Source organism: Neopelma chrysocephalum, unplaced genomic scaffold (assembly GCF_003984885.1).
Source record: "Neopelma chrysocephalum unplaced genomic scaffold, ASM398488v2 Primary Assembly neopelma1_81, whole genome shotgun sequence".
Classification (NCBI taxonomy): Eukaryota; Metazoa; Chordata; class Aves; order Passeriformes; family Pipridae; genus Neopelma; species Neopelma chrysocephalum.
Window position 1 is genome coordinate 2,327,774 of NW_020897743.1, and position 14,229 is coordinate 2,342,002.

Here is a 14,229-nt window from a genome sequence, read left to right on the forward strand (position 1 = left end):
AAAACAACCTCGCTCCCTCCCGCTCCGGCTGGTTCGCGGTGGCTGAGCAGACACCTGCCACATCCACTCCTGGCATCGCCGGGAGAATGGATCTGCCCGTATCGCTTGCACATTTGTCTGTAAAGCTCATTAAGATCCGGCAAGATGAAAGGCAGTACAGAAATGTAAGATCATTATCGTTATCAAAAGAAACACAGAAAACTGCTGCTATAGAGGCAGATTTGTTTCCATATCGAGAGCTGTTCAAAGTTCGCCGAGACGCTCTCTAATAAGGTGGCTGTTATATGAATCAACTTCAAGAGCTTCTCTCACGCTGGGGAAAACTTCCAAGGACCCCTTTGCCTCTCTCGTCTGTCGCACAAATTTTCCGTGTCATTTCTGACACATCGAAGGCGTTTTTGGTACAGGGAAGGGGATCCTGTCTCCCAGCACTCCTGGCTCAGATGCTGCTGAAGTCACAACACATGGTGTGGATGGTCTGGAGAGCAGAGGGATGGGATGGACATTGTGTGATGTGACCATGGACATGGTGTGATATGACCACGGACATGGTGTGATGTGACCATGGACATGGTGTGATGTGACCACAGACATCTCTCGGCTCATCCCCAGCTGCCTCCTCACCCCTCCCTGGGCAGTGGGTGCAGGCAAAGGCACCCACACATGGGATGGGGCCCAGTGCTCACCCCAGCACGCCCTGGGCAGCACCAGCTGCCTTCCAGAGAATAACAGTTTGGATTTAAATACACCAAATCCAAGTCAGGGTGTTCTCCTCTGCAGAAATTCCCCACTGAATAGCCCCAATGTGCATCATAGAACTGTGGGGGCAGGTTTAGCCATCACCAGGCAATGCCACCACCTCCTGCCTCCCACCAGTGCCTCCCAGTCACAACGCCAGAGCCCTTCGTGTGTGGAGTCCTGCCTGCCATGGATGCTCCAGGAGCCTCCAGGGAGGGACTTCACTTAGGATCACAGCCTCCCCACACAACCTGCAAAGAGGAAGTGACTGTTTTAAAACAGACTCTGGTTCCTGCGCTGGGAGGTTGCTGGTGCCAAGCCTCAGGTCCGGAGTTAGCTGTTGGGAATTTGGCTGCAGCAAATCTGATGCTGCCTGCAGGAAGCAGAAGAGTTAAACTTGCTCAAGGCACCATATTTTTTTCCAAGAAGAATCAGTTCTTCCCACACAGGGTCAGTTCTTTTTTGAAACCAGCCTCCCTTTTATCCACAAGAAAATCTGCTCATAATTATAAACCAAGGAAGAAGAGGTTTCTGGAAATATTCATTTGCAGCTGAGCCATTTTCACCCTGGCACAGGCGGAGCCTTCCTCGCTCCCATCTGTCGTGTTGGCGCGGCGGCGGCGATGCCAGCCCGGCTCTGCCACCCAGCGTGGCACAGGCAGGGGGGAGAATGTGACACAGGAGGGGTGGGCACGGGGGGGCCGCCGGGAAACCGGGCAGGGCTCGGAGCGCGCGTCCTGCCCAAGATGTTCAACTCACACATGAACAGCTTGGCACCACGAGGGGCTGGGGGAGCGGCAGGAGGAGGAGGAGGAGGAGGAGGAGGAGGAGCAGTGCAGGCATTGTCTGAGCGCTGTTAGGGAAGAGATGAATGGAGGAGCCTCACACTGCTGAGTTTGATGGAATCCACAGAGCCCAGACCATCTCTTCAGCTGTACAGCACTGACCTGGAGCACCACTCAGCCCCGAACCAGGCAGCCCAGACTCCCTCTGCCCACCCAGCACCTCTGCCTGGCTCCAGGTACTGAGCCCAGGGGATGGGATCCTTGCTCCTACTGCAGGGAAACCTCTACAGCTTCTCCCCATCCAGTCTCTCTCTCTCCCTCTTCCGTAGCCACATCCCATTTATGGACATGGCCATGAATAAATCAATCTGCTGCTTGGTGCCTCTACCTTCAAATATTTATAGACTGTTATTATACTTTTCACTCCCTCCCTGTACACACGTGCCCTTTCCTTTAAACGTCTCTCCACCAAACTCTGTATATTTAGTTCTTTTAATCCCTCCCCATAAATCTACCCTGATCCACTCCCGGCACTGTATCCACTCATTCCTATGGATGAGAGGCACCACGGTGGCTGGACACAGCAGAGCTGTCCAGGAAGGGCTGTTGTCACCTCTCTCCAATGGCACAGTGCCTGGGGACTAGGCTCAGAGTGTGTTGGACTGCTCCAAGCATCTCCCGGGCATCATCTGCAATTCCCAGCTCCAAGTTCCAGTCAGACTCCAGCTTTCTGTCCTTGTTGGATTTTGCATGTTCTTATTTCTCTCCTTTTTTTTTTCCTCCTTTTTCCCAACTGGAAATGACAAAATTGTGAGCAGCTCCCAGACAAGTTGCAAACCCAGAAATCAGCTATTTCTGGAGACTGAATTTTAACTTCCTTTCTTATTTGCAAATTGCCTGGGAGCAGCTTGTGAGTACCAGGAAATCAGGAGTCAGGGAAGGCTGCGAGTTCACACACCACGTGGGATCCTTCCTCGGTCTGGCAAGCTCTGAGCCCCCAGGAGCAGGAGCCCCATTCCCTGGGCTCAACACCCCCATTTGGGAATCATAGAATCATGGAATGGCATGGATTGGAAGGGACCTCAGAGCTCATCTCGTTCCATTCCCCCTGACACGGGCAGGGACACCTTCCACTAGCCCAGGTTGCTCCAAACCCTGTCCAACCTGGCCTTGGACTTCCAGGGGTGGGAGAAGACTGCTGCTCCACAGCACCCCCATGGCATCACTCCCTACCCTCTCCAAGCTGGAATGGGGATGGGATATGCAGGGAAGGAAGGTGCTCAGCCTGGCAGCTCTGCCATGGCCAGCCCTGCTCAGGGAAAGTTTGGTTGAGGAATGGGAGAACCAAGTTCACCTTTAAGAGAGAAGCAAAGAGGGAAGGCAGAGCCTGCTGAGGGAAGCAGGTTTGCTTGTGCCAGGCAGGCCCCAAGCAGAGCTGCAAAATCTACTCAAGTTTATAATTTGCTGTAATGAAGCTGCTCCAGGCAACAAACCCTGAGCGGCCACAGCCGATGGAGCCGGTGACACAGATCCCTGGGATTACAACCTGCCATGGAATCCTACCCCTGCCAGGATAACCCCCCAGGTAATCACAAAAAATGACCAATTAAACAGTCTGTGTGAAGCCATCAGAAAGGCTGAGGGGATTTACTGAGCTCAGGATGGTTTTCCAGTCAAGGGATCAGACAAATGCTCTTCCCCACACAAAAAGCCTTGTGTTCCATGGGGACACAGTAGCAGGCAGGGCTGGAGCAGGGTTCCCATCGCTGGGAAGTGTGGCATGAGGCAGGACAGGCCCAGGAGGGTCAGCAAGGGGCTGCACAGGAGTTTTAAAGGGAGTTACAGTGGCAAAAGCACCTGGACCATCCCAAGGCTTCAGTGGAACATCCTCCCCTCCGTGGATTGACCAGCTTTGGTCCATCTGGAAACCTCCCCAAAGTCAGAGCATCTCAGCCATCCCACACCATCCCAGCCTCCCTCTTCCTTGAACTCCCAGCCCTCACTTCCACAGGCAGCTCCACAGACCGGCTGCCTTCACCCCAAGCACATGCACGTGGAGTTCTTGCTCCCCAAAAAAGTTGGAAAAAGGGATGACCCTAAAGTCACTGGGGGGTGATGGGCTGTGTGAGGCTGAGCTCCAGAATGGAGTTAAACTCCAACACAAACCTTCAGCCCCTTCATTTCTGAGCCCCTTTTTCTCCCCACCCATCCCCTCAGGACTCACTCACAGCCCCACTTCCCACCTATCAGCTGCTGCTTTGTGTGGCTGAGCAAACCCAACTTGGCTGGAAGGTCTCATGCCATTAAACCAACCTCAGTCCCTCTGCAAATTTGGGGGCTCTCAGCCGTGCAGGCAGAGCCACATCAGAGGACTTTCTGTTCACCTTCAGGGGTTGCTGCTGCTGGAGAACAAGCGCCGCGTTCCTGCCCGTGGCTGCTGCCACGGTGAGCTGGGAGCTCTGAGCTCTGTCCCAGTCTGGGTCAGGTGAGGTGGACTGGTGTCCCTGAGCAAGGGGTTCCCCTCCATCAGGACATGAGCTGCTCCCTGGTCCCCGACCTGTGAGCAGTGGGGGCTGTAATTATCCTCTGGCCCTCGCACAAATTGCTCATTTGACTTTGAGCGCCGAGTGCTGATGCGCTGGCTGGGTTTGGAATTGGGGCTTAAATCAAAGCACTTCCTCCAGGGAGCTGGGGGAGAAGGAGACAATTAGATTTGAGCCCTGAAGTTTTACAAGTCTAATAAATTTCCTGGTAGCCTGCGGCTGCTGTGGAGAGCCAGGCAAGAGCCCTCAGTGAGTGAGAGCCAGCATTTCTCAGGGCAGGGAGCCACAGAGGCACCACACAGCTCTGTCTGCAGGGGGGTGACTTGTCTGACCCCCCCACTGCTGCCCCTGGCTGCTCTGGAGCTGGGATGGGAACTGGGAGTGGAGACACCAGATTCCTCATGTCCACTGTGACCTCACTGGGGGGACAGCACAGTTGGGAGTGACAGTCCTGAATCCCACTCTGCACATGCACAGTGGCCTTGGAGCTGGTGGGTGGCAGAGGAGAAGAGGAAGGTCAGAGCCAGCAGTGTGGAGGGAAGCAGCTGGACACAGCGGGAAAAGAGCATCTTCTTAATTGTGTTTCACAGCACTGCTGGAAAAGGGACAGTGGCAGAGAGGTGGCAGAGAGGTGGCAGAGAGGTGGCAGAGAGGTGACAGAGGTGTTGGCACTGACACAGCGAGCACCTGGCAGGGACAGGGCAGGGCAGCCCTGGGAGGGGCAGCAGGATCACCCGCAAAGCTCCTACACCCTTCAGAAGGCACGACCTGGCCTGCGGCTGCTCGTTATCCTGCTGGAGCTGCTCTTCTTCTACCAGGACCCAAACACACCCTCCCTCACCTCAGCAATGCTAATGGGGACAGGATGGAGAGGGGAGCTCCCTTTCCCCAGGAAACAGCTCCCAACAGCCCCTGCAGCAAACCCATCCTCTGCCACCGCCAAGGCCGGTCCCACCCGTGCTGGGCTTGTGTCTCCTCCCACGGGCAGGGGGGATGGAGCAGCTGGAGGAGCAGCTCGGGGGCTGTCCCGGGGGGAGCACGTCCCTGGCACAGTGACCTGCCCGCACCTGCCTGGGCCCTGTGGGGCTGGGAGGCAGCACACCCGGGGTCCTGTGTGCCATAGGGTCATGGAATGGTTTGGGTTGGAAGGGACCTTAAAATTCATCTCATTCCACCCCCCTGCCATGGGCAGGGACACCTTCCACTAGACCAAGTGGCTCCAACCTGACCTTGGACACTTCCAGGGATGGGGCAGCCACAACTTCTCTGGGCAACCTCTCCCCAACCTCACAGGGAAGACTTTCCTCCTAATATCCAACCTAACCCTGCCCTCTGGCAGTGGGAAGCCATTCCCCAGCTGGGGCAGCACAGGAGGGCTGAGGCAGAGACACATCCCAACGAGGAGGGCTCTGAGTAAAAATGAAGAGCCTGTGGCTCCTGGGAATTCTCCTCCTGTGCTGCCTTGTCCCAAATGTGGTGTCCCCTGTTCCAGACTGTCCTCTGTTCCTGCCCTGGCACTGCCAGGTGCAGCAGTCCCAGTGCCAGCATGTCTCTGGAGAGGAACAGAAGTTCACTGGAGAAACCCCCTCTTTGCTGCCCAAAGAAGCAGCTCCTCTGCTCTGTCCCCCACCTTTGCGGCCGCCTCTAGTGTTTGTTTAACATCAATTTGCTGTAAATTACGTATTCCTCCGACACGATGTAAAATATGTTTTATGCTCTCATTTTCCCCCTGTCTTCCTGCTAAACCTTTTTCTTTTCCAATTTGAGCTGGATACGCTGTGCTGGGATTAGCAGAGATGTGTTTGAGCAGTCAGTCAACCCTCAAGCACTGCTCATAAAACCTGGAGGTCTCTGCGAGTCCCCTGCACTTGTCGCTGGTGACAATAAATCCCCATTTCATGGGGGGCTTTTCTCTCCCTCCCCTTTTCTTTCCTCTCTCCCACTTCAGGCAGGTGAGGGATTGCAGTGTGTCGTGGCTGGAGCTCGGCAGCACATGGAGCAGGACCATGGGGGTTTCAGCAGGGTCTGTTCCCCAGCTCACCCAGGTCACTGGGCATGGGGGCACATCAGGACTCATCCCCCCATGGTTTTCCAGGCAGGAAGTCCAGATGGGGATGGATTTGGGGGACCCTAAGGCAGCAGACACAGCCACGAGCAGCTGAAACCCCTCCCACCACAGCCCATCCCCGGGCTGGGAGCTGTGAGCCACCGAGGGAGGCACAGAGGTCCAACACTGGGGTCCTCTTGTGCCAGAGGGGCAGGTTTGGGGGAGACCCAGCACAGCCTGGGAGCACCCCCACGTTGCAGAGGGCAGGGGGGGGGCTGTGTTTGGTTGGCCACTGTCCCCTCTATGCCCTGTGCCACCTGCCAGCAGCAGCGTGCAGGACACGGGGCACAGGCTGGTCATGGCAATGGGGAGGAGAGAGCTGGGCTGGGGGGGGCATGATCTCCTCCTTTAAAGCAAATATTTCCTTACATGGCTTTGCAAACCCCTCATCCCAGTCTGAATTCCTGCATTTATCTCCAAACAGAGATTTCACCGCGGATGAATCCAGGGCACCCGCTCCGGTGCTTCCCCCCTGCTCGTGTTTTGTCTTGGGTTTTTGGATGGAAACTAAAGTGTTGGAGCATTGGCAAGGAACAGCATATCCTGAACAAGCAGAGCCTGGGCTGGGTCCAAACGCTCCAGCCAGGATGAGGGGGAGTGGAGATGGGCCCTCACACCATCAGTCTCCATCGCCTGGGGATGGTCAAGGAGGGACGATCTGGGGCTGATGGGGCACCAGTCCTGCCTCCCTCCAGATGGGCTTTAAGGTCCATTCCAACCCAAACCATTCTGGGAATCTATGTTGGTCTTCCACGGGAAATCCACTGAGGCCATAAAGACTTAGACAGGGGAGATCAGCATAGGAGGAGATATATAGGGATATATATATATAGGGATTTATATATTTGTTTCTATAAAAGGGAGACCAGACCTCTTGTTTTCACTGGGAGCAGGGTCAGATTCTGCTGCAGTGTAAAACAGCAGGAGGAAGGGCCGGCACTGTGCACAGGAGCAGGATGGGGCCGGATGGCTCCAGGTTTGGTTCCTTCCAGGTGGATTTGAGGTTTTTCCCCCTCCTTTTCTTCCCAAAAGTGGGTGAAGATGGGGAAGGCGCAGGTTATGCAAATACTCCTCGGGCAGCTTTACCTGCCGTCGCCCTGCCAACGCGGAGTGCAGGCAGGGCACGGGAGTGCGGGCAGGGCACGGGATGCGGGCAGGGCACGGGGGTGCGGGCAGGGCACAGGGGCTGCGCTTTGCGGGCACTTTCTCCCGGACTCTGCCCGCCGGGAGGAGCAGCCGGGGAGCACCGCACCATCCCTCCACCCTCCTTTGGAGCAGCGGGACAGTCCCCCGGTTCCCCGAGCCCCTCGGGGAGGACAGAGGGCGGCGATGGGGATCTGCTCCCCCCGGGCAAACCGCCCTGCAGAGCCCGTGCAGTCCCCGGGAGCGAGGGGACCAAGACCCCGGGAGCTCGGGGCAGAGGGCAGCAGGGAGTGAGGAAGCCTTATCACCTTTTCCTTTTAATTTTCCAAGCGCTCCATAAAAATTATTGTCCCGGGGACATGTGTAACTAATTAAATGGTACAGGGAGAAGAAAAACACGGATTTTTTAAGAGACTTTGAATTATGACTGGAGGTGAAGGAGTCGGCAGGCTCAGGGGATAATTAATCACCAGAGGTGAGATGTCCTGGCTCCCTGTGCCAGCGCTTGCTCCCGGATGCCAGAGCTCGCAGGGCACGAGCCACTGCCAGCGCTGGGAGCTGACAGGGAGCTGGCACAGGGATTTGGGGTGTCTGCAGAGCCCTGGGAAGAGCCATGTGCCTACTGAGCACAGGATAATGCACCTCCACACCAGAGCCACCACCACAGCAGGAGCATCTTCCCAACCAGCTCCATGGAGTCTCTCCCGAAGCACATCCATCCCTTACTATGTGTTCTGCTCCATTCAGCTCACCCATCAGGATCACCCAAATTCCCTCAGTGTCCCCTTAGCAGCCTGAAAGCAGCACAGGGAGCCAAACACCTGGATTACACCACTGCATCCCTCTGTTGGAGCACATAATTTAAAAAGCATCCCAAACCCAGCAATGGTCCAGGTAAGGAAGCTGAGAAGACTCCAGGGGGAAAGAAAATGTTGGGGCATCTCTGAGCTCACCCCAGCAGAGAGACTCCCAATCCCTGCCTGAGCTGAGGAAGCTGTGGGGGTTGCATTGCTGACTGCTGCTCCAGCTCCGAGGTATCCCTGTGGATCGGGCACCTCTGTGCCAGGGTGCCCACCTGGAGCGAGGAGCAGGGAGGGTTCATCCCTCTGACACCCTGACAGCCCGCCCTGGCTGCTGCCCACAGGGTGGAGGAGCCCCATTCCTGCCCCAGCCTGTGCAAACCTGGCTCGAGGAGCCTCCTGGTGTGATGAGCGTGTTCTGGGCTCCCAGGGAAGCACCGGAGTCCCAGGAGAGGCTGAGCCTGTGGGACTGGGCAAGGCAAGGGGTGCCCAGCCTGGGCACAGCCCACCAGCCTTCTGCTGGGAGAATTTAGATTATTAAAATATTAGAGAAATTATTGTCTCAAGCTTCTCTGCTGTTTCCGTCCCCCCAAGCAAAGCCCTGCACAGAGCTGGGGTGGGAGCAGCTCTGGGGGTGCTCCAAGGATGGGGGTGGCACGGACAGCGTGGGCAGAGGGGGTGTGATCATCTCTGAGGAGCACAAGCATTTTTGAGAGGTGACCAAACACTTTCCAATGGAATGCTGCCGTCAGGAAATGCTGATTCCACATGCTAGAGAAGGGTTTTGTGGAAACATATATATTTCATCGATGTGTTTGGTGAATAATTATGAAAACATACTGCGAGGTCCAGGGGCTCCATTCCAACTTTAGCATTTTTCCTCTTAGTTAAATCATCAAAAATCAAACCAAAATGCTTCAAAAACCCTTCCAATCTTAGCGAGTTTTGGGGGGGTTTTAAGTTAATTCCTTTATTTATTAAATTGCAATTTTTTCAGTTTTAAGTTCAGATGAAATTTCTAGATTTAAACTTAATCTTCTCCCAGGGGGTGAGTAAAGAGCTGTCAGGGCTTCCTGGCTGCACCTTAGCTGTGAACCTGACCCTGAGCCCAGTGTGAGGTGGGAATGGCGAGGAAGGACTGGTGGCCTGATGTGTGTTTGAGCAACAGCTGGGTCAGGGTGTCACATCCTGTATTGATTGTCCTCCTGTCCCCCTCTGGCCCTGTCCTGTCCCTCTCCGGTGGCTTTGACCCCTGCTCCCAGCAGGATGTGCCCCTGTGCTATGGGAGCAACACCTGCCAGCAGGAAGGGGCTTTCCCCAGTTGGCACCATGTCCCAGGGGATGGTGGTGGGGGACATTTGGTGGCTGTTCCCCTCCTGTCACAGTGTCCCAGCAGCGCTGGGAGCATCAGTGAGCGGGGCTGGAACTTTGGGCCCCTCCATTAGCGTTTTGCTCACCTGATTGGAGGTGTGAGTAACCAGCACCTGGGGGCCCTCCCAGCCTGTCTGAACAACCATTTCCATCTCTGACCACAGCAACTGATGTCCTATTTTCCCTTCATTCATATGCAGGTGGCATGGGAATGCCGGATGGAGCAGCCGCTGTCCCCGCACCCCTCGCTGCTGGGCACTGAGCTGAGCCCGCTGCTCTGGTTTTACTGCAGCTTTACAGGTTTTCCTCTGCCCCAGTGACACCAGCAGAGCCGGGTGTGAGGTGTGGAGGCTAAGCCTGCAGCCCCTCTGTGCCGGGGGGATGCCTGGTTTAACATTCAGCTCAGTCCCAGCGATCTGTAGCTGTCTGCCAGCCCCGCGGGGGGATTTGTCTGCAGCATTCCTGCTCCTTGGCACAGGGATTGCCAAGGTGTGTGTCTGCCTGGCAGGCCCCGGCTGGGGTGGGCTTTCTAAGCAGGGGGGCACCAGCAGAGCAGGGACCCCACTGCCAGGGCAGCCCCACATGGGGGGCCCAGACCATGAACAGCCCCACAGAGGGCACAGCCCATGGACAGGTCCTCGCCCAGGGACCATAAATGAGACAGTCAGGAGGGAAGGAAATGGAATATGAGCACCGAGGCTCCTGGTCACCTCTTGCTAAAGCCCCCAGAGCATCCTAGGGATGTGGTCTATATTCCCTCTGAATTTCCTGCAGCTTCTTGGGGATCTCCTGGGAGCATGAATTTATCAGATGTAATTTCATTTTGGGGTGGTTTTTAAGTAATTAAAAGAGATGACAGAAGAAAAGGTGAAAAATTACAGGAAGGATCACCAGGGCTGTGAGGGAATTCCCCAGGGAGAACATAGCCCAGTGCAATGGGCTTAAAATCTTCTCCAAGCACAAGTTGCTTTTACACTGCTCTGCATAACCGGGGGCTGAAGAGTTTGTCTGAGGTGCCAGGCACAAGGCACTGCCAGAGCTCCACATTCCTCTCCTTGCACAGGGAAAGGGAGCAAATCCTGCCTGCAGGAAAGATTCCAGGACCTGCCAGGACTCCCTGTGGCAGAGAGCAGGGATGGGAGCTGAGACAGCAGTCCCGCTGGGCAGCAGGTCACTGTACACGGCGAGGTTGGCTGCTCTGGTGGAATTCAGCAGGGCTGCCCGGGAACAGGAAAGCTGCCCCGCTTGGACGAGTGTCTGAGATGTGTCTTACTGGAAATCAGCGCCGGGATCACTCAGACAAGTTGTGCTGTGGGGTCACTGCACAGTCCACGGCTCTTGCCCGGGGATGTGTGCTGAGGAAGCAGAAGTCCCTGGCTGCGCTCCAGGAACAGATAAGCTGTTTAGTTATAGGATAACTAGATTAACCAGGCTGTGTGGGGCCAACAGATCACAACTGCTACGCCAGAGATGTGGGGCTGATTTGCCCCTTGGCCTGTTATGATAAAGCAGCAGGTTCGACCTGGAGCAAAAAGAAAGGTGGGAAAAGCTCGTTGCAATGTCAGGAGCAGCAAAAGTACCAGGGATCCAGCTGGGACAGCTTCTGTGACAGCTCACAGAGACAGAGAGGGGATGTTGGTGCATAACCCTTCCCATCTCCTTACCCCTGGTGAGTTCTGGGATCACATGGACCTCCCGAGGCTCCAGCTGTGCCCACCCTTTGCACCAGGGAGCCCCAAGCAGCAGCAGTGCAGGTGGAAGGGTGCAATGAGGCATCACACTGGCATTAATTCACCTCTAACCCCAACTCCAACCTTCCTCCTCCTGCACCCTGGCTTTCAGAGACCCCAGGCAGGCTCCAGCTGCTCCCCACACTTCATCCCACCTCGGAGCTATCCCAGCCTTTGCAGTGAGAGCTGCCACATCTCCCTGGAAGAAGCACAGGGCTGTGAGTTGGTGGCCCAAGTGGCCCACCTGGCTTTGCTGCTGGCCCTGGATAAGGCATTTAATGCCTTTGGCTCTTAGCTCATGCTGACTTCTGGAAGCAGCACTACAGACTGACTGGACTTGGTTAGTTAATGCTTGGTAGGCACCTGGAGGACAAGCTCTGACTCATAACGAGTGAATCTGGGACAGTGAGAGCACACAAACCTTCCTAACCATAACACTGAAGCCATAACAGCTTCCTTGGGATCAGCTGTGGAAGGGAGAGCCTGCTCATCCCAGGGACAAGCAGCTCATTTGCAAAATTAAAGGACTAACCGAGAAACCAATTTTTTGGGGCGTAGTTTCTCGCTTGGTTGTAGGTGGTGCTTACCCTGCTAATTGTCTGTGCCCAGGGCGAGCTCTGTGGGGTGTTCTCCCTGCTCCCAGACCCAGGGGCTGGGCTGGTGCTGGGGATCCCTCCTGCATAGAGGAAGGGCTGAAGGTCGTCTCCTTCCCAGGAAGTGGAGCACCCACTGCATGAGCTGCTCCTGCACGCTGGGGAAGTGCCTGTCTCAGGACATGGTCCAGGCAGCACGGTTCCAGCTCATCTTGACATCCCTACCTGGGGTCGGGGTCTTTGCTGGCAGCCTCTTTTTCCGAGACACCTCTTTTCCCACTGGCTTTACCATGCAGTTCCCAGGGTGTTTGATTTAAATGAGGCCAATTTCAGAGACCATGAGTGAGGCTGGGCTCAAACCCACAGCCAAATCCTCTCCTCCAAAGAGGCAGCAAGTTTTCAACACTCCTTCAAAGTTCCTCCAGACGACATGGTCAGCAGTGGGTCTATTCTCCAGCCCCAGGCTTTTGGATGTCCTTCATCCCAGTGGATTTATACTCTCCCTGTTGCTCCAGTCTTGCTGCACCCAGGGCCCAACCAGTTTGTCCTAACATTGGCCCGAGCATGGCTCATTTTGGCTTTCACAGTGGAGCAATCCCTCACACCATGTACACACAGACGAGGGAAAACAGCCATTTCCACCCTCCAGACCGTGGGATGCAGAGGAATGGGCTCGTGGAGATGGAAGAGGTGTGAATGGATGGGCAGAGACACAGTGCTGGCTCAGCTGGTCCCTGCCCCATCACATCCCGCTTGGTTTTCCCGGCGGGTTCCCCCCTCCCGGCCTCCTGGGGTGTTTTCTTTGCACCAAAGACGTCTCCACTTTCCCCACAACACGTACTGAGGCGACCACACAAACCAGAGGATGTGAGTCGGAGCAGCTCCGAGTGCACCGGGCAAATCTGATCCTGCCAGATTAGGGGAGGCATTAAGGAGGCTTTGAGCCCTCGCCTGGGTCTGGGGTTTATGTATGGCCCCGGTCACTGCTCAGGGAGTGCCATTCCATCCATCACGCCCACCCGCCGCAGCCCTGGCACCCCGCCAGCCAAAGGTAATTTTGTGCTGAGTGATATCAGAAGCCGAAACGAGCCCCACATACTTCGTGTAATTCCCAGAGGCTGTAAAACACCTCGGCCGTCTCCCATCCAACATTTATGTGTTTTGCATTAAACTTCCCCAAATTAGTGCTAAGTGCATTAAAGTTGTAAAAATGCCCTGAGTAAAACCCCATTAAACGCTTAAACGGGCGGATGTGGTGCACCCCCAAACCCCTGTAATTTGGGTTTAAATTCAGGAGCCCTGTGAAGCCCAGGGCCTGTGCTGGGAGCAGCCCGGGAGTGCCGTGGTGGAAAGGATGAGCCATCCCATTGCCAGCCCCCAGAGCAGCTTCTTCCCAACAGGGGATTCCTTTGAGACGTCAGACTTTGCAACTCTATTAATACTCGCTGGAGCATCGGATGCAGACAAGACAGGCCGGGGGGACAGAGGGGGAGGAGGGAGGGGGAGAGGAAACATCCAGGCTTGGATTCGTGTGCCAATGTCCCCAGCATGTCCAGGGACAGGGGGTGGCAGGGCACCCCGGGGTCCATGGGCTGGCCTGTGCTCTGCTATTGTTGGGGCACAGAAACCTCGGTCCTGCTCCAACTGCTGGGGACGGAGCTGCTGCCACATTCCGGGTGGAGCCAGAGGGCTGTCAGCATGTTGGCAGGAAGCTTTGCATGGATCCTTCCCCCAGCTCAGGTCAGAGAGGCTGGCGGAGAACCCCCCCGGCAAGGCTGGGGGACCTGAGTGACCTAAACCACATTTCCCAGTCTCTCCCGAATCCCCCAAGCATTCCCTGTACCCCCAAAACGCTCCACCAGCCCCAAATGCCGTGTGCCACCGGAAACCTGGCACTGAGCCCACGTTATTCATTTCATCCCATCTCCTCTGGCAACCCTGCATGTGTTTGGTGTTTACATCCCAGGATGCCTGGATACAGCCGACCACACTCGTGGTGCTTCCCATCAGGAGCTGACATCTTCCTCCCAGCAGCCCATGGTCAGGAAGCAGATTGGCTACTGCAGCTTCACCTGTGCCAGACTGTCCATGTGAACCCACTGATGGGAAAGATGTGGCAGCAACAAGCCCAGGAAGTGAAATGTCCCAGGGAATTGTCCCACAGAAGGAGGGATGGGGGTGGAAGGCAGGGAAACTCGCCCTGATTGCCCTGGGTGAAAGCAGCTCAACACGGGCAGGAGCTGCCCATGGGGCAAGGGGAGGGAAGGGAGGGTGATGTCCTTGTGTTTGCTTTTTCCGTGTGTTCCCAGAAAGGTGGGGATCTCTTCCTGGCTGGCTCCCAGCTGAAGTAGCCTGGGAATTGTGCAAACAGCCATAAAATCACCCAATCTGAGGAGGAAACAGCTCTGCCTCCCTGGTG